Source organism: Bombina bombina, chromosome 4 (assembly GCF_027579735.1).
Source record: "Bombina bombina isolate aBomBom1 chromosome 4, aBomBom1.pri, whole genome shotgun sequence".
In the NCBI taxonomy this organism is placed as follows: Eukaryota; Metazoa; Chordata; class Amphibia; order Anura; family Bombinatoridae; genus Bombina; species Bombina bombina.
In genome coordinates this window covers 863,678,440-863,697,396 of record NC_069502.1, presented here as the reverse complement: position 1 = coordinate 863,697,396, position 18,957 = coordinate 863,678,440, and the positions used below count along the sequence as shown (strand labels likewise).

The following is an 18,957-nucleotide window of genomic DNA, read 5'->3' as shown; positions in this document are numbered from 1 at the left end:
ATGGTGAAGAGTATTTAAATCAAGGGCTCGTCTGGGATTTGAACTAGGGAACTCTCGCACCCGAAGCAAAATCATACCACTACACCAACGAGCCAGTAGGTCATCCGTGATTTGCTGCCAAGCATTTTGTTAGATATGTCTGATAAAGTATCATCAAAAAGGAAATAAAAACAATTCTTTCTTATGTTTAGTATCCTTCACATAACTGTAGGAAGTATCATTGCTTTGTGAATGAGATACAGGAAGATGGCGTCTGAGGAAGTTAACTCTTTAGCAGGAATCTATTTAAAGGAAATAGTTCTATGGTTTTCTTTTTTCAGAAAATTTGGGCTTGTCCGGGATTTGAACCCGGGACCTCTCGCACCCAAAGCTAGAATCATAAACCTATACCAACGAGCTTTAGATTCCATATTATATGTTTTTTTTATTTTTTGTGTGAACTTAACTCTTAATTATTATTTAAAGGAAATAGTTCTATGGTTTTCTATTTTCAGAAAATTTGGGCTCGTCCGGGATTTCAACCCGGGACCTCTCGCACCCAATGTGAGAATCATACCCCTAGACCAACGAGCCTTAGATTCCATTTTTTTATGTTTTTTTTATTTTTTGTGTGAACTTAACTCTTAATTATTATTTAAAGGAAATAGTTCTATGGTTTTATTTAAAGGAAATAGTTCTATGGTTTTCTTTTTTCAGAAAGGTTGGGCTCGTCCGGGATTTGAACCCGGGACCTCTCGCACCCTAAGCGAGAATCATACCCCTAGACCAACGAGCCTTAGATGCAATTTTTCCGTGTTTTTTTATTTTTTTGTGTGAAATTTTTCAAAGTGGTCTCTTACACACATTCCACTTAAAAAAATAATAAGGTTTTCAGTCTTGTAGTCCAAAGATACTGTATATAGCAGCTTTATGTAATTATATTCAGACCAAAAAATACAATTTGTGGAAACAGACTCTTTCGTACTCTATGCTTAACCAATCAGACTATAATAAAAACCTAGGTTTCAAAGATCTCAGGGTAGTGAAGAAAAGCAAGTCTAGAAAAGGTGTTAACATGGAATCTCTGTCCACGGAGAGATCATTCTTGAAATAAGAGGTCTAAAACTGTTGTATAATGCTCTTTTACCCTTAGTGCTGACATTAAACAATTCAGAGCACTTAAGAGTATGATGTTTATTCTATGACGTGTAAAAAAAAACAAATTATCTAAAGCAATTTCCTCACCTAAAGAAACACAACACTATCACTAAAATATACACCAGAATAGGCTGCATAGATAATTTTTCCCATCTCCTTCAATCCCTGGGTTCATAAATTCTATTATTAATGAAAAACATGTATGAAAAATGTTCTGTGGAGCAAGCCCATGTTTTGGGATAATTTCTGTGTTGGTGCTTTGATTTTGTTGATTAAATTGTTTGTCCAGTAGGTACGAGTTTCTCAGAATAAATCTTAGAAGTGTCGGTTAGTCTATATTTTCCAAAAAACATGATTTCATAATTGGTCAAAGATATTTCCTAAATTTTTGAGCCACATCAGTTTTGTCTTCTTTCCTGAGAGTACTATAGGTTTTAGTAATTTGATATCATTTCAGTAGATCTAATGTATGTTAGAAAGAACACACTCTATATATGGTGAAGAGTATTTAAATCAAGGGCTCGTCTGGGATTTGAACCAGGGAACTCTCGCACCCGAAGCAAAATCATACCGCTACACCAACGAGCCAGTAGGTCATCCGTGATTTGCTGCCAAGCATTTTGTTAGATATGTCTGATAAAGTATCATCAAAAAGGAAATAAAAACAATTCTTTCTTATGTTTAGTATCCTTCACATAACTGTAGGAAGTATCATTGCTTTGTGAATGAGATACAGGAAGATGGCGTCTGAGGAAGTTAACTCTTTAGCAGGAATCTATTTAAAGGAAATAGTTCTATGGTTTTCTTTTTTCAGAAAATTTGGGCTTGTCCGGGATTTGAACCCGGGACCTCTCGCACCCAAAGCTAGAATCATAAACCTAGACCAACGAGCCTTAGATTCCATATTATATGTTTTTTTTTATTTTTTGTGTGAATTTAACTCTTAATTATTATTTAAAGGAAATAGTTCTATGGTTTTCTATTTTCAGAAAATTTGGGCTCGTCCGGGATTTGAACCCGGGACCTCTCGCACCCAAAGCGAGAATCATACCCCTAGACCAACGAGCCTTAGATTCCATTTTTTTATGTTTTTTTTATTTTTTGTGTGAACTTAACTCTTAATTATTATTTAAAGGAAATAGTTCTATGGTTTTATTTAAAGGAAATAGTTCTATGGTTTTCTTTTTTCAGAAAGGTTGGGCTCGTCCGGGATTTGAACCCGGGACCTCTCGCACCCTAAGCGAGAATCATACCCCTAGACCAACGAGCCTTAGATGCAATTTTATCTGTGTTTTTTTATTTTTTTGTGTGAAATTTTTCAAAGTGGTCTCTTACACACATTCCACTTAAAAAAAAAATAAGGTTTTCAGTCTTGTAGTCCAAAGATACTGTATATAGCAGCTTTATGTAATTATATTCAGACCAAAAAATACAATTTGTGGAAACAGACTCTTTCGTACTCTATGCTTAACCAATCAGACTATAATAAAAACCTAGGTTTCAAAGATCTCAGGGTAGTGAAGAAAAGCAAGTCTAGAAAAGGTGTTAACATGGAATCTCTGTCCACAGAGAGATCATTCTTGAAATAAGAGGTCTAAAACTGTTGTATAATGCTCTTTTACCCTTAGTGCTGACATTTAACAATTCAGAGCACTTAAGAGTATGATGTTTATTCTATGACGTGTAAAAAAAAACAAATTATCTAAAGCAATTTCCTCACCTAAAGAAACACAACACTATCACTAAAATATACACCAGAATAGGCTGCATAGATAATTTTTCCCATCTCCTTCAATCCCTGGGTTCATAAATTCTATTATTAATGAAAAACATGTATGAAAAATGTTCTGTGGAGCAAGCCCATGTTTTGGGATAATTTCTGTGTTGGTGCTTTGATTTTGTTGATTAAATTGTTTGTCCAGTAGGTACGAGTTTCTCAGAATAAATCTTAGAAGTGTCGGTTAGTCTATATTTTCCAAAAAACATGATTTCATAATTGGTCAAAGATATTTCCTAAGTTTTTGAGCCACATCAGTTTTGTCTTCTTTCCTGTGAGTACTATAGGTTTTAGTAATTTGATATCATTTCAGTAGATCTAATGTAGGTTAGAAAGAACACACTCTATATATGGTGAAGAGTATTTAAATCAAGGACTCGTCTGGGATTTGAACCAGGGAACTCTCGCACCAGAAGCAAAATTATACCACTACACCAACGAGCCAGTAGGTCATCCGTGATTTGCTGCCAAGTATTTTGTTAGATATGTCTGATAAAGTATCATCAAAAAGGAAATAAAACAATTTTTTCTTATGTTTAGTATCCTTCACATAACTGTAGGAAATATCATTGCTTTGTGAATGAGATACAGGAAGATGGCGTCTGAGGAAGTTAACTCTTTAGGAGGAATCTATTTAAAGGAAATAGTTCTATGGTTTTCTTTTTTCAGAAAATTTGGGCTCGTCCAGGATTTGAACCCAGGACCTCTCGCACCCAAAGCGAGAATCATACCCCTAGACCAACGAGCCTTAGATTCCATTTTATATGTTTTTTTTATTTTTTGTGTGAACTTAACTCTTAATTATTATTTAAAGGAAATAGTTCTATGGTTTTATTTAAAGGAAATAGTTCTATGGTTTTCTTTTTTCAGAAAAGTTGGGCTCGTCCGGGATTTGAACCCGGGACCTCTCGCACCCTAAGCGAGAATCATACCCCTAGACCAACGAGCCTTAGATGCAATTTGTTTAGTGTTTTTTTATTTTTTTGTTTGAAATTTTTCAAAGTGGTCTCTTACACACATTCCACTTAAAAAAATAATAAGGTTTTCAGTCTTGTAGTCCAAAGATACTGTATATAGCAGCTTTATGTAATTATATTCAGACCAAAAAATACAATTTGTGGAAACAGACTCTTTCGTACTCTATGCTTAACCAATCAGACTATAATAAAAAACCTAGGTTTCAAAGATCTCAGGGTAGTGAAGAAAAGCAAGTCTAGAAAAGGTGTTAACATGGAATCTCTGTCCACGGAGACATCATTCTTGAAATAAGAGGTCTAAAACTGTTGTATAATGCTCTTTTACCCTTAGTGCTGACATTAAACAATTCAGAGCACTTAAGAGTATGATGTTTATTCTATGACGTGTAAAAAAAAAAAATTTATCTAAAGCAATTTCCTCACCTAAAGAAACACAACACTATCACTAAAATATACACCAGAATAGGCTGCATAGATAATTTTTCCCATCTCCTTCAATCCCTGGGTTCATAAATTCTATTATTAATGAAAAACATGTATGAAAAATGTTCTGTGGAGCAAGCCTATGTTTTGGGATAATTTCTGTGTTGGTGCTTTGATTTTGTTGATTAAATTGTTTGTCCAGTAGGTACGAGTTTCTCAGAATAAATCTTAGAAGTGTCGGTTAGTCTATATTTTCCAAAAAACATGATTTCATAATTGGTCAAAGATATTTCCTAAGTTGTTGAGCCACATCAGTTTTGTCTTCTTTCCTGTGAGTACTATAGGTTTTAGTAATTTGATATCATTTCAGTAGATCTAATGTATGTTAGAAAGAACACACTCTATATATGGTGAAGAGTATTTAAATCAAGGGCTCGTCTGGGATTTGAACCAGGGAACTCTCGCACCAGAAGCAAAATTATACCACTACACCAACGAGCCAGTAGGTCATCCGTGATTTGCTGCCAAGTATTTTGTTAGATATGTCTGATAAAGTATCATCAAAAAGGAAATAAAACAATTTTTTCTTATGTTTAGTATCCTTCACATAACTGTAGGAAATATCATTGCTTTGTGAATGAGATACAGGAAGATGGCGTCTGAGGAAGTTAACTCTTTAGGAGGAATCTATTTAAAGGAAATAGTTCTATGGTTTTCTTTTTTCAGAAAATTTGGGCTCGTCCGGGATTTGAACCCGGGACCTCTCGCACCCAAAGCGAGAAGCATACCCCTAGACCAACGAGCCTTAGATTTCATTTTATATGTTTTTTTTATTTTTTGTGTGAACTTAACTCTTAATTATTATTTAAAGGAAATAGTTCTATGGTTTTATTTAAAGGAAATAGTTCTATGGTTTTCTTTTTTCAGAAAATTTGGGCTCGTCCGAGATTTGAACCTGGGAACTCTCTCACCCAAAGCAAGAATCATACCCCTAGACCAACGAGCCTTAGATTCCATATTATATGGGTTTTTTTTAGTTTTTGTGTGAACTTAACTCTTAATTATTATTTAAAGGAAATAGTTCTATGGTTTTATTTAAAGGAAATAGTTCTATGGTTTTCTTTTTTCAGAAAATTTGGGCTCGTCCGATATTTGAACCTGGGACCTCTCGCACCCAAAGCAAGAATCATACCCCTAGACCAACGAGCCTTAGATTCCATATTATGTGTTTTTTTTTAGTTTTTGTGTGAACTTAACTCTTAATTATTATTTAATGGAAATAGTTCTATGGTTTTCTTTTTTCAGAAAAGTTGGGCTCGTCCGGGATTTTAACCCGGGACCTCTCGCACCCTAAGCGAGAATCATACCCCTAGACCAACGAGCCTTAGATGCAATTTTTTATGTGTTTTTTTATTTTTTTGTGTGAAATTTTTCAAAGTGGTCTCTTACACACATTCCACTTAAAAAAATAATAAGGTTTTCAGTCTTGTAGTCCAAAGATACTGTATATAGCAGCTTTATGTAATTATATTCAGACCAAAAAATACAATTTGTGGAAACAGACTCTTTCGTACTCTATGCTTAACCAATCAGACTATAATAAAAACCTAGGTTTCAAAGATCTCAGGGTAGTGAAGAAAAGCAAGTCTAGAAAAGGTGTTAACATGGAATCTCTGTCCACGGAGAGATCATTCTTGAAATAAGAGGTCTAAAACTGTTGTATAATGCTCTTTTACCCTTAGTGCTGACATTAAACAATTCAGAGCACTTAAGAGTATGATGTTTATTCTATGACGTGTAAAAAAAAAAATTATCTAAAGCAATTTCCTCACCTAAAGAAACACAACACTATCACTAAAATATACACCAGAATAGGCTGCATAGATAATTTTTCCCATCTCCTTCAATCCCTGGGTTCATAAATTCTATTACTAATGAAAAACATGTATGAAAAATGTTCTGTGGAGCAAGCCCATGTTTTGGGATAATTTCTGTGTTGGTGCTTTGATTTTGTTGATTAAATTGTTTGTCCAGTAGGTATGAGTTTCTCAGAATAAATCTTAGAAGTGTCGGTTAGTCTATATTTTCCAAAAAACATGATTTCATAATTGGTCAAAGATATTTCCTAAGTTTTTGAGCCACATCAGTTTTGTCTTCTTTCCTGTGAGTACTATAGGTTTTAGTAATTTGATATCATTTCAGTAGATCTAATGTATGTTAGAAAGAACACACTCTATATATGGTGAAGAGTATTTAAATCAAGGGCTCGTCTGGGATTTGAACCAGGGAATTCTCGCACCCGAAGCAAAATCATACCACTACACCAACGAGCCAGTAGGTCATCCGTGATTTGCTGCTAAGCATTTTGTTAGATATGTCTGATAAAGTATCATCAAAAAGGAAATAAAAACAATTCTTTCTTATGTTTAGTATCCTTCACATAACTGTAGGAAGTATCATTGCTTTGTGAATGAGATACAGGAAGATGGCGTCTGAGGAAGTTAACTCTTTAGCAGGAATCTATTTAAAGGAAATAGTTCTATAGTTTTCTTTTTTCAGAAAATTTGGGCTTGTCCGGAATTTGAACCCGGGACCTCTCGCACCCAAAGCTAGAATCATAAACCTAGACCAACGAGCCTTAGATTCCATATTATATGTTTTTTTTATTTTTTGTGTGAACTTAACTCTTAATTATTATTTAAAGGAAATAGTTCTATGGTTTTCTATTTTCAGAAAATTTGGGCTCATCCGGGATTTGAACCCGGGACCTCTCGCACCCAAAACGAGAATCATACCCCTAGACCAACGAGCCTTAGATTACATTTTTTTATGTTTTTTTTATTTTTTGTGTGAACTTAACTCTTAATTATTATTTAAAGGAAATAGTTCTATGGTTTTATTTAAAGAAAATAGTTCTATGGTTTTCTTTTTTCAGAAAGGTTGGGCTCGTCCGGGATTTGAACCCGGGACCTCTCGCACCCTAAGCGAGAATCATACCCCTAGACCAACGAGCCTTAGATGCAATTTTTTCTGTGTTTTTTTATTTTTTTGTGTGAAATTTTTCAAAGTGGTCTCTTACACACATTCCACTTAAAAAAAAAATAAGGTTTTCAGTCTTGTAGTCCAAAGACACTGTATATAGCAGCTTTATGTAATTATATTCAGACCAAAAAATACAATTTGTGGAAACAGACTCTTTCGTACTCTATGCTTAACCAATCAGACTACAATAAAAACCTAGGTTTCAAAGATCTCAGGGTAGTGAAGAAAAGCAAGTCTAGAAAAGGTGTTAACATGGAATCTCTGTCCACGGAGAGATCATTCTTGAAATAAGAGGTCTAAAACTGTTGTATAATGCTCTTTTACCCTTAGTGCTGACATTAAACAATTCAGAGCACTTAAGAGTATGATGTTTATTCTATGACGTGTAAAAAAAAAAAATTATCTAAAGCAATTTCCTCACCTAAAGAAACACAACACTATCACTAAAATATACACCAGAATAGGCTGCATAGATAATTTTTCCCATCTCCTTCAATCCCTGGGTTCATAAATTCTATTATTAATGAAAAACATGTATGAAAAATGTTCTGTGGAGCAAGCCCATGTTTTGGGATAATTTCTGTGTTGGTGCTTTGATTTTGTTGATTAAATTGTTTGTCCAGTAGGTACGAGTTTCTCAGAATAAATCTTAGAAGTGTCGGTTAGTCTATATTTTCCAAAAAACATGATTTCATAATTGGTCAAAGATATTTCCTAAGTTTTTGAGCCACATCAGTTTTGTCTTCTTTCCTGTGAGTACTATAGGTTTTAGTAATTTGATATCATTTCAGTAGATCTAATGTATGTTAGAAAGAACACACACTATATATGGTGAAGAGTATTTAAATCAAGGGCTCGTCTGGGATTTGAACCAGGGAACTCTCGCACCAGAAGCAAAATTATACCAGTACACCAACGAGCCAGTAGGTCATCCGTGATTTGCTGCCAAGTATTTTGTTAGATATGTCTGATAAAGTATCATCAAAAAGGAAATAAAACAATTTTTTCTTATGATTAGTATCCTTCACATAACTGTAGGAAATATCATTGCTTTGTGAATGAGATACAGGAAGATGGCGTCTGAGGAAGTTAACTCTTTAGCAGGAATCTATTTAAAGGAAATAGTTCTATGGTTTTCTTTTTTCAGAAAATTTGGGCTCGTCCGGGATTTGAACCCGGGACCTCTCGCACCCAAAGCTAGAATCATAAACCTAGACCAACGAGCCTTAGATTCCATATTATATGTTTTTTTTATTTTTTGTGTGAACTTAACTCTTAACCTTTTAAAGCCGTTATGCCGTTCCATTCCGTCATAATTAGACTGGGCTTTAAAGCCGTTATGACGGAATGGAACGTCATAACTAACGGCTGTCCTGAAGCCTTCTGTGCTTCAGGGATTTAATCGCGGTCTGGAGGGCGTTCCTAGGATTGTAGGGACGCCCCCCAGATGCGATCCAATAATTGAAATCTCGCGATCGTATGCACGATCGCGTAGTTTCAATTTGTCTACATCGGAACAGTTGTTCCGATGTAGGCACTTTAACCCTGTCACGAAAGGGTTAATTATTATTTAAAGGAAATAGTTCTATGGTTTTCTATTTTCAGAAAATTTGGGCTCGTCCGGGATTTGAACCCGGGACCTCTCGCACCCAAAGCGAGAATCATACCCCTAGACCAACGAGCCTTAGATTCCATTTTTTTATGTTTTTTTTATTTTTTGTGTGAACTTAACTCTTAATTATTATTTAAAGGAAATAGTTCTATGGTTTTATTTAACCCCTTAGTGACCAGAGCACTTTTCCATTTTCTGTCCGTTTGGGACCAAGGCTATTTTTACATTTCTGCAGTGTTTGTGTTTAGCTGAAATTTTCCTCTTACTCATTTACTGTACCCACACATATTATATACCGTTTTTCTCGCCATTAAATGGACTTTCTAAAAATACCATTATTTTCATCATATCTTATCATTTACTATAAAAAAAATTATAAAATATGAGGAAAAATGGAAAAAAACACACTTTTTCTAACTTTGAACCCCAAAATCTGTTACATATCTACAACCACCAAAAAACACCCATGCTAAATAGTTTCTAAATTTTGTCCTGAGTTTAGAAATACCCAATGTTTACATGTTCTTTGCTTTTTTTGTAACTTATAGGGCCATAAATACAAGTAGCACTTTGCTATTTTCAAAACATATTTTTTTCAAAATTAGCGCTAGTTACATTGGGACACTGATATCTTTCAGGAATCCCTGAATATCCATTGACATATATATATTTTTTTTAGAAGACATCCCAAAGTATTGATCTAGGCCCATTTTGGTATATTTCATGCCACCATTTCACCGCCAAATGCGATCAAATACAAAAAATTGTTCACTTTTTCACAAATTTTTTCACAAACTTTCAGTTTCTCACTGAAATTATTTACAAACTGCTTGTGCAATTATGGCATAAATGGTTGTAAATTCTTCTCTGGGATCCCCTTTGTTCAGAAATAGCAGACATGTATGGCTTTGGCATTGCTTTTTGGTAATTAGAAGGCCGCTAAATGCCACTGCGCACCACACGTGTATTATGCCCAGCAGTGAAGGGGTTAATTAGGGAGCATGTAAGGAGCTTTTTGGGGTATTTTTAGCTTTAGTGTAGTGTAGTAGACAACCCCAAGTATTGATCTAGGCCCATTTTGGTATATTTCATGCCACCATTTCACCGCCAAATGCGATCAAATTAAAAAAAACATTACATTTTTCACAATTTTAGGTTTGTCACTGAAATCATTTACAAACAGCTTGTGCAATTATGGCACAAATGGTTGTAAATGCTTCTCTGGGATCCCCTTTGTTCAGAAATAGCAGACATATATGACTTTGGCGTTGCTTTTTGGTAATTAGAATGCTGCTAAATGGCGCTGCGCATCACACGTGTATTATGGCTAGCAGTGAAGGGGTTAATTAGGTAGCTTGTAGGGAGCTTGCAGGGTTAATTTTAGCTTTAGTGTAGAGATCAGCCTCCCACCTGAAACATCAGACCCCCTGATCCCTCCCAAACATCTCTCTTCCCTCCCCTACCCCACAAATGTCCCCGCCATCTTAAGTACTGGCAGAAACTCTGCCAGTACTAAAATAAAAGGAAAATTTGTGCATTTTTGTGCATTTTGTTTTAGCATATTTACATATGCTTCTGTGTAGGATCCCCCTTAGCCCCCAACCTCACTGATCCCCCACCCAACAGCTCTCTAACCCTCCCCCTCTGACTTAATGTGCGCCATCTTGGGTACTGGCAGCTGTCTGCCAGTACCCATTTTAGTGAAAATATGTGTTTTTATTTAAAAAATTTCCTTTTTCTGTAGTGTAGCTTCCCCCCCCCCCCAATACCAACCCCCCACCCCTTCCAGATCGCTTAAATGCTTTATTTTTAAAATGTTTATTTCATTTTTTTAATACACTTACTCTTTACTTTTTTTCTGTAGTGTAGCGGTTCCCACCCGCTCCCGCCCCGTGCACGCGCCCGCCACCCACCGTGCACGCGCGCGCGCCCGTGCGCGCCCCCGAAGGCTCCGCCCCCCTCCACCTTCCAGATCACACCGATGGCCGCCCACCCGCCTCCCAAGTCGGCTCCCACCCACCAAATACCGGCCATCGATGTCCGGTGCAGAGAGGGCCACAGAGTGGCTCTCTCTGCATCGGATGGCCAGAAAGTGTTATTGCAGGATGCCTCGATGTCGAGGCATCACTGCAATAACCGGAAAGCAGCTGGAAGCGAGCAGGATCGCTTCCAGCTGCTTTCCAGACTGAGGACGTGCAGGGTACGTCCTCAGGCGTTAACTGCCTTTTTTTAGAGGACGTACCCTGCACGTCCTCGGTCATTAAGGGGTTAAAGGAAATAGTTCTATGGTTTTCTTTTTTCAGAAAGGTTGGGCTCATCCGGGATTTGAACCCGGGACCTCTCGCACCCTTAGCGAGAATCATACCCCTAGACCAACGAGCCTTAGATGCAATTTTTTCTGTGTTTTTTTATTTTTTTGTGTGAAATTTTTCAAAGTGGTCTCTTACACACATTCCACTTAAAAAAATAATAAGGTTTTCAGTCTTGTAGTCCAAAGATACTGTATATAGCAGCTTTATGTAATTATATTCAGACCAAAAAATACAATTTGTGGAAACAGACTCTTTCGTACTCTATGCTTAACCAATCAGACTATAATAAAAACCTAGGTTTCAAAGATTTCAGGGTAGTGAAGAAAAGCAAGTCTAGAAAAGGTGTTAACATGGAATCTCTGTCCACGGAGAGATCATTCTTGAAATAAGAGGTCTAAAACTGTTGTATAATGCTCTTTTACCCTTAGTGCTGACATTAAACAATTCAGAGCACTTAAGAGTATGATGTTTATTCTATGACGTGTAAAAAAAAACAAATTATCTAAAGCAATTTCCTCACCTAAAGAAACACAACACTATCACTAAAATATACACCAGAATAGGCTGCATAGATAATTTTTCCCATCTCCTTCAATCCCTGGGTTCATAAATTCTATTATTAATGAAAAACATGTATGAAAAATGTTCTGTGGAGCAAGCCCATGTTTTGGGATAATTTCTGTGTTGGTGCTTTGATTTTGTTGATTAAATTGTTTGTCCAGTAGGTACGAGTTTCTCAGAATAAATCTTAGAAGTGTCGGTTAGTCTATATTTTCCAAAAAACATGATTTCATAATTGGTCAAAGATATTTCCTAAGTTTTTGAGCCACATCAGTTTTGTCTTCTTTCCTGTGAGTACTATAGGTTTTAGTAATTTGATATCATTTCAGTAGATCTAATGTATGTTAGAAAGAACACACTCTATATATGGTGAAGAGTATTTAAATCAAGGGCTCGTCTGGGATTTGAACCAGGGAACTCTCGCACCAGAAGCAAAATTATACCACTACACCAACGAGCCAGTAGGTCATCCGTGATTTGCTGCCAAGTATTTTGTTAGATATGTCTGATAAAGTATCATCAAAAAGGAAATAAAACAATTTTTTCTTATGTTTAGTATCCTTCACATAACTGTAGGAAATATCATTGCTTTGTGAATGAGATACAGGAAGATGGCGTCTGAGGAAGTTAACTCTTTAGGAGGAATCTATTTAAAGGAAATAGTTCTATGGTTTTCTTTTTTCAGAAAATTTGGGCTCGTCCAGGATTTGAACCCAGGACCTCTCGCACCCAAAGCGAGAATCATACCCCTAGACCAACGAGCCTTAGATTCCATTTTTTATGTTTTTTTTATTTTTTGTGTGAACTTAACTCTTAATTATTATTTAAAGGAAATAGTTCTATGGTTTTATTTAAAGGAAATAGTTCTATGGTTTTCTTTTTTCAGAAAAGTTGGGCTCGTCCGGGATTTGAAACCGGGACCTCTCGCACCCTAAGCGAGAATCATACCCCTAGACCAACGAGCCTTAGATGCAATTTGTGAAGTGTTTTTTTATTTTTTTGTTTGAAATTTTTCAAAGTGGTCTCTTACACACATTCCACTTAAAAAAATAATAAGGTTTTCAGTCTTGTAGTCCAAAGATACTGTATATAGCAGCTTTATGTAATTATATTCAGACCAAAAAATACAATTTGTGGAAACAGACTCTTTCGTACTCTATGCTTAACCAATCAGACTATAATAAAAACCTAGGTTTCAAAGATCTCAGGGTAGTGAAGAAAAGCAAGTCTAGAAAAGGTGTTAACATGGAATCTCTGTCCACAGAGAGATCATTCTTGAAATAAGAGGTCTAAAACTGTTGTATAATGCTCTTTTACCCTTAGTGCTGACATTAAACAATTCAGAGCACTTAAGAGTATGATGTTTATTCTATGACGTGTAAAAAAAAAAAATTATCTAAAGCAATTTCCTCACCTAAAGAAACACAACACTATCACTAAAATATACACCAGAATAGGCTGCATAGATAATTTTTCCCATCTCCTTCAATCCCTGGGTTCATAAATTCTATTATTAATGAAAAACATGTATGAAAAATGTTCTGTGGAGCAAGCCCATGTTTTGGGATAATTTCTGTGTTGGTGCTTTGATTTTGTTGATTAAATTGTTTGTCCAGTAGGTACGAGTTTCTCAGAATAAATCTTAGAAGTGTCGGTTAGTCTATATTTTCCAAAAAACATGATTTCATAATTGGTCAAAGATTTTTCCTAGGTTTTTGAGCCACATCAGTTTTGTCTTCTTTCCTGTGAGTACTATAGGTTTTAGTAATTTGATATCCTTTCAGTAGATCTAATGTATGTTAGAAAGAACACACTCTATATATGGTGAAGAGTATTTAAATCAAGGGCTCGTCTGGGATTTGAACCAGGGAACTCTCGCACCCGAAGCAAAATCATACCACTACACCAACGAGCCAGTAGGTCATCCGTGATTTGCTGTCCAGCATTTTGTTAGATATGTCTGATAAAGTAGCATCAAAAAGGAAATAAAAACATTTCTTTCTTATGTTTAGTATCCTTCACATAACTGTAGGAAGTATCATTGCTTTGTGAATGAGATACAGGAAGATGGCGTCTGAGGAAGTTAACTCTTTAGCAGGAATCTATTTAAAGGAAATAGTTCTATGGTTTTCTTTTTTCAGAAAATGTGGGCTCATCCGAGATTTGAACCTGGGACCTCTTGCACCCAAAGCGAGAATCATACCCCTAGACCAACAAGCCTTAGATTCCATATTATATGGTTTTTTTTAGTTTTTGTGTGAACTTAACTCTTAATTATTATTTAATGGAAATAGTTCTATGGTTTTCTTTTTTCAGAAAATTTGGGCTCGTCCGGGATTTGAACCCGGGACCTCTCGCACCCAAAGCGAGAATCATACCCCTAGACCAAGGAGCCTTAGATTTCATTTTATATGTTTTTTTTATTTTTTGTGTGAACTTAACTCTTAATTATTATTTAAAGGAAATAGTTCTATGGTTTTATTTAAAGGAAATAGTTCTATGGTTTTCTTTTTTCAGAAAAGTTAGGCTCGTCCGGGATTTGAACCCGGGACCTCTCGCACCCTAAGCGAGAATCATACCCCTAGACCAACGAGCCTTAGATGCAATTTTTTATGTGTTTTTTTATTTTTTTGTGTGAAATTTTTCAAAGTGGTCTCTTACACACATTAAACTTAAAAAAATAATAAGGTTTTCAGTCTTGTAGTCCAAAGATACTGTATATAGCAGCTTTATGTAATTATATTCAGACCAAAAAATACAATTTGTGGAAACAGACTCTTTCGTACTCTATGCTTAACCAATCAGACTATAATAAAAACCTAGGTTTCAAAGATCTCAGGGTAGTGAAGAAAAGCAAGTCTAGAAAAGGTGTTAACATGGAATCTCTGTCCATGGAGAGATCATTCTTGAAATAAGAGGTCTAAAACTATTGTATAATGCTCTTTTACCCTTAGTGCTGACATTAAACAATTCAGAGCACTTAAGAGTATGATGTTTATTCTAAGACGTGTAAAAAAAAAATTATCTAAAGCAATTTCCTCACCTAAAGAAACACTACACTATCACTAAAATATACACCAGAATAGGCTGCATAGATAATTTTTCCCATCTCCTTCAATCCCTGGGTTCATAAATTCTATTATTAATGAAAAACATGTATGAAAAATGTTCTGTGGAGCAAGCCCATGTTTTGGGATAATTTCTGTGTTGGTGCTTTGATTTTGTTGATTAAATTGTTTGTCCAGTAGGTATGAGTTTCTCAGAATAAATCTTAGAAGTGTCGGTTAGTCTATATTTTCCAAAAAACATGATTTCATAATTGGTCAAAGATATTTCCTAAGTTTTTGAGCCACATCAGTTTTGTCTTCTTTCCTGTGAGTACTATAGGTTTTAGTAATTTGATATCATTTCAGTAGATCTAATGTATGTTAGAAAGAACACACTCTATATATGGTGAAGAGTATTTAAATCAAGGGCTCGTCTGGGATTTGAACCAGGGAACTCTCGCACCCGAAGCAAAATCATACCACTACACCAACGAGCCAGTAGGTCATCCGTGATTTGCTGCCAAGCATTTTGTTAGATATGTCTGATAAAGTATCATCAAAAAGGAAATAAAAACAATTCTTTCTTATGTTTAGTATCCTTCACATAACTGTAGGAAGTATCATTGCTTTGTGAATGAGATACAGGAAGATGGCGTCTGAGGAAGTTAACTCTTTAGCAGGAATCTATTTAAAGGAAATAGTTCTATGGTTTTCTTTTTTCAGAAAATTTGGGCTCGTCCGGGATTTGAACCCGGGACCTCTCGCACCCAAAGCGAGAATCATACCCCTAGACCAACGAGCCTTAGATTCCATTTTTTATGTTTTTTTTATTTTTTGTGTGAACTTAACTCTTAATTATTATTTAAAGGAAATAGTTCTATGGTTTTCTATTTTCAGAAAATTTGGGCTCGTCCGGGATTTGAACCCAGGACCTCTCGCACCCAAAGCGAGAATCATACCCCTAGACCAACGAGCCTTAGATTCCATATTTTATTTTATTTTTATTTTTTTTGTGTGAACTTAACTCTTAATTATTATTTAAAGGAAATAGTTCTATGGTTTTATTTAAAGGAAATAGTTCTATGGTTTTCTTTTTTCAGAAAAGTTGGGCTCGTCCGGGATTTGAACCCGGTACCTCTCGCACCCTCAGCGAGAATCATACCCCTAGACCAACGAGCCTTAGATGCAATTTTTGTGTCTTTTTTTATTTTTTTGTGTGAAATTTTTCAAAGTGGTCTCTTACACACATTCCACTTAAAAAAATAATAAGGTTTTCAGTCTTGTAGTCCAAAGATACTGTATATAGCAGCTTTATGTAATTATATTCAGACCAAAAAATACAATTTGTGGAAACAGACTCTTTCGTACTCTATGCTTAACCAATCAGACTATAATAAAAACCTAGGTTTCAAAGATCTCAGGGTAGTGAAGAAAAGCAAGTCTAGAAAAGGTGTTAACATGGAATCTCTGTCCACGGAGAGATCATTCTTGAAATAAGAGGTCTAAAACTGTTGTATAATGCTCTTTTACCCTTAGTGCTGACATTAAACAATTCAGAGCACTTAAGAGTATGATGTTTATTCTATGACGTGTAAAAAAAAAAAATTATCTAAAGCAATTTCCTCACCTAAAGAAACACAACACTATCACTAAAATATACACCAGAATAGGCTGCATAGATAATTTTTCCCATCTCCTTCAATCCCTGGGTTCATAAATTCTATTATTAATGAAAAACATGTATGAAAAATGTTCTGTGGAGCAAGCCCATGTTTTGGGATAATTTCTGTGTTGGTGCTTTGATTTTGTTGATTAAATTGTTTGTCCAGTAGGTACGAGTTTCTCAGAATAAATCTTAGAAGTGTCTGTTAGTCTATATTTTCCAAAAAACATGATTTCATAATTGGTCAAAGATATTTCCTAAGTTTTTGAGCCACATCAGTTTTGTCTTCTTTCCTGTGAGTACTATAGGTTTTAGTAATTTGATATAATTTCAGTAGATCTAATGTATGTTAGAAAGAACACACTCTATATATGGTGAAGAGTATTTAAATCAAGGGCTCGTCTGGGATTTGAACCAGGGAACTCTCGCACCCGAAGCAAAATCATACCACTACACCAACGAGCCAGTAGGTCATCCGTGATTTGCTGCCAAGCATTTTGTTAGATATGTCTGATAAAGTATCATCAAAAAGGAAATAAAAACAATTCTTTCTTATGTTTAGTGTCCTTCACATAACTGTAGGAAGTATCATTGCTTTGTGAATGAGATACAGGAAGATGGCGTCTGAGGAAGTTAACTCTTTAGCAGGAATCTATTTAAAGGAAATAGTTCTATGGTTTTCTTTTTTCAGAAAATTTGGGCTCGTCCGGGATTTGAACCCGGGACCTCTCGCACCCAAAGCGAGAATCATGGAGGTGTTAACATGGAATCTCTGTCTACAGAGAGATCATTCTTGAAATAAGAGGTCTAAAACTGTTGTATAATGCTCTTTTACCCTTAGTGCTGACATTAAACAATTCAGAGCACTTAAGAGTATGATGTTTATTCTATGACGTGTAAAAAAAAAAAATTATCTAAAGCAATTTCCTCACCTAAAGAAACACAACACTATCACTAAAATATACACCAGAGTAGGCTGCATAGATAATTTTTCCCATCTCCTTCAATCCCTGGGTTCATAAATTCTATTATTAATGAAAAACATGGATGAAAAATGTTCTGTGGAGCAAGCCCATGTTTTGGGATAATTTCTGTGTTGGTGCTTTGATTTTGTTGATTAAATTGTTTGTCCAGTAGGTACGAGTTTCTCAGAATAAATCTTAGAAGTGTCTGTTAGTCTATATTTTCCAAAAAATATGATTTCATAATTGGTCAAAGATATTTCCTAGGTTTTTGAGCCACATCAGTTTTGTCTTCTTTCCTGTGAGTACTATAGGTTTTAGTAATTTGATATCATTTCAGTAGATCTAATGTATGTTAGAAAGAACACACTCTATATATGGTGAAGAGTATTTAAATCAAGGGCTCGTCTGGGATTTGAACCAGGGAACTCTCGCACCCGAAGCAAAATCATACCACTACACCAACGAGCCAGTAGGTCATCTGTGATTTGCTGCCAAGCATTTTGTTATATATGTCTGATAAAGTATCATCAAAAAGGAAATAAAAACAATTCTTTCTTATGTTTAGTATCCTTCACATAACTGTAGGAAGTATCATTGCTTTGTGAATGAGATACAGGAAGATGGCGTCTGAGGAAGTTAACTCTTTAGCAGGAATCTATTTAAAGGAAATAGTTCTATGGTTTTCTTTTTTCAGAAAATTTGGGCTCGTCCGGGATTTGAACCCAGGACCTCTCGCACCCAAAGCGAGAATCATACCCCTAGACCAACGAGCCTTAGATTCCATATAATATGTTTTTTTTTATTTTTTATGTTAACTTAACTCTTAATTATTATTTAAAGGAAATAGTTCTATGGTTTTCTTTTTTCAGAAAATGTGGGCTCGTCCGGGATTTGAACCCGAGACCTCTCGCACCCAAAGCGAGAATCATACCCCTAGACCAACGAGCCTTAGATTCCATTTTATATGTTTTTTTTATTTTTTGTGTGAACTTAACTCTTAATTATTATTTAAAGGAAATAGTTCTATGGTTTTATTTAAAGGAAATAGTTCTATGGTTTTCTTTTTTCAGAAAAGTTAGGCTCGTCCGGGAATTGAACCCGGGACCTCTCACACCCTAAGCGAGAATCATACCCCTAGACCAACGAGCCTTAGATGCAATTTTTTGTGTGTTTTTTTTATTTTTTTGTGTGAAATTTTTCAAAGTGGTCTCTTACACACATTCCACTTAAAAAAATAATACGGTTTTCAGTCTTGTAGTCCAAAGATACTGTATATAGCAGCTTTATGTAATTATATTCAGACCAAAAAATACAATTTGTGGAAACAGACTCTTTCGTACTCTATGCTTAACCAATCAGACTATAATAAAAACCTAGGTTTCAAAGATCTCAGGGTAGTGAAGAAAAGCAAGTCTAGAAAAGGTGTTAACATGGAATCTCT

At 35.4% G+C, this 18,957-nt stretch overlaps 12 non-coding genes across 12 annotated transcripts; all 12 read right to left on the bottom strand.

Moving 5' to 3' along the window:
- Positions 1 to 703: 703 nt before the first annotated feature.
- On the bottom strand, positions 704 to 775 carry TRNAP-AGG (transfer RNA proline (anticodon AGG)). Its single transcript has one exon. It is a non-coding gene; the product is annotated as a tRNA-Pro (tRNA).
- A 1,358-nt stretch (positions 776 to 2,133) lies between these two features.
- On the bottom strand, positions 2,134 to 2,205 carry TRNAP-UGG (transfer RNA proline (anticodon UGG)). Its single transcript has one exon. It is a non-coding gene; the product is annotated as a tRNA-Pro (tRNA).
- Positions 2,206 to 2,335: 130 nt separating this feature from the next.
- On the bottom strand, positions 2,336 to 2,407 carry TRNAP-AGG (transfer RNA proline (anticodon AGG)). The gene has a single exon. It is a non-coding gene; the product is annotated as a tRNA-Pro (tRNA).
- Positions 2,408 to 3,791: 1,384 nt separating this feature from the next.
- On the bottom strand, positions 3,792 to 3,863 carry TRNAP-AGG (transfer RNA proline (anticodon AGG)). The gene has a single exon. It is a non-coding gene; the product is annotated as a tRNA-Pro (tRNA).
- A 3,191-nt stretch (positions 3,864 to 7,054) lies between these two features.
- TRNAP-UGG (transfer RNA proline (anticodon UGG)) lies at positions 7,055 to 7,126 on the bottom strand. Its single transcript has one exon. It is a non-coding gene; the product is annotated as a tRNA-Pro (tRNA).
- A 130-nt stretch (positions 7,127 to 7,256) lies between these two features.
- TRNAP-AGG (transfer RNA proline (anticodon AGG)) lies at positions 7,257 to 7,328 on the bottom strand. The gene has a single exon. It is a non-coding gene; the product is annotated as a tRNA-Pro (tRNA).
- A 1,640-nt stretch (positions 7,329 to 8,968) lies between these two features.
- On the bottom strand, positions 8,969 to 9,040 carry TRNAP-UGG (transfer RNA proline (anticodon UGG)). The gene has a single exon. It is a non-coding gene; the product is annotated as a tRNA-Pro (tRNA).
- A 5,325-nt stretch (positions 9,041 to 14,365) lies between these two features.
- On the bottom strand, positions 14,366 to 14,437 carry TRNAP-AGG (transfer RNA proline (anticodon AGG)). Its single transcript has one exon. It is a non-coding gene; the product is annotated as a tRNA-Pro (tRNA).
- A 1,181-nt stretch (positions 14,438 to 15,618) lies between these two features.
- Positions 15,619 to 15,690, bottom strand: TRNAP-UGG (transfer RNA proline (anticodon UGG)). The gene has a single exon. It is a non-coding gene; the product is annotated as a tRNA-Pro (tRNA).
- A 102-nt stretch (positions 15,691 to 15,792) lies between these two features.
- TRNAP-UGG (transfer RNA proline (anticodon UGG)) lies at positions 15,793 to 15,864 on the bottom strand. The gene has a single exon. It is a non-coding gene; the product is annotated as a tRNA-Pro (tRNA).
- A 2,353-nt stretch (positions 15,865 to 18,217) lies between these two features.
- On the bottom strand, positions 18,218 to 18,289 carry TRNAP-UGG (transfer RNA proline (anticodon UGG)). The gene has a single exon. It is a non-coding gene; the product is annotated as a tRNA-Pro (tRNA).
- A 304-nt stretch (positions 18,290 to 18,593) lies between these two features.
- Positions 18,594 to 18,665, bottom strand: TRNAP-AGG (transfer RNA proline (anticodon AGG)). Its single transcript has one exon. It is a non-coding gene; the product is annotated as a tRNA-Pro (tRNA).
- Positions 18,666 to 18,957: the final 292 nt, after the last annotated feature.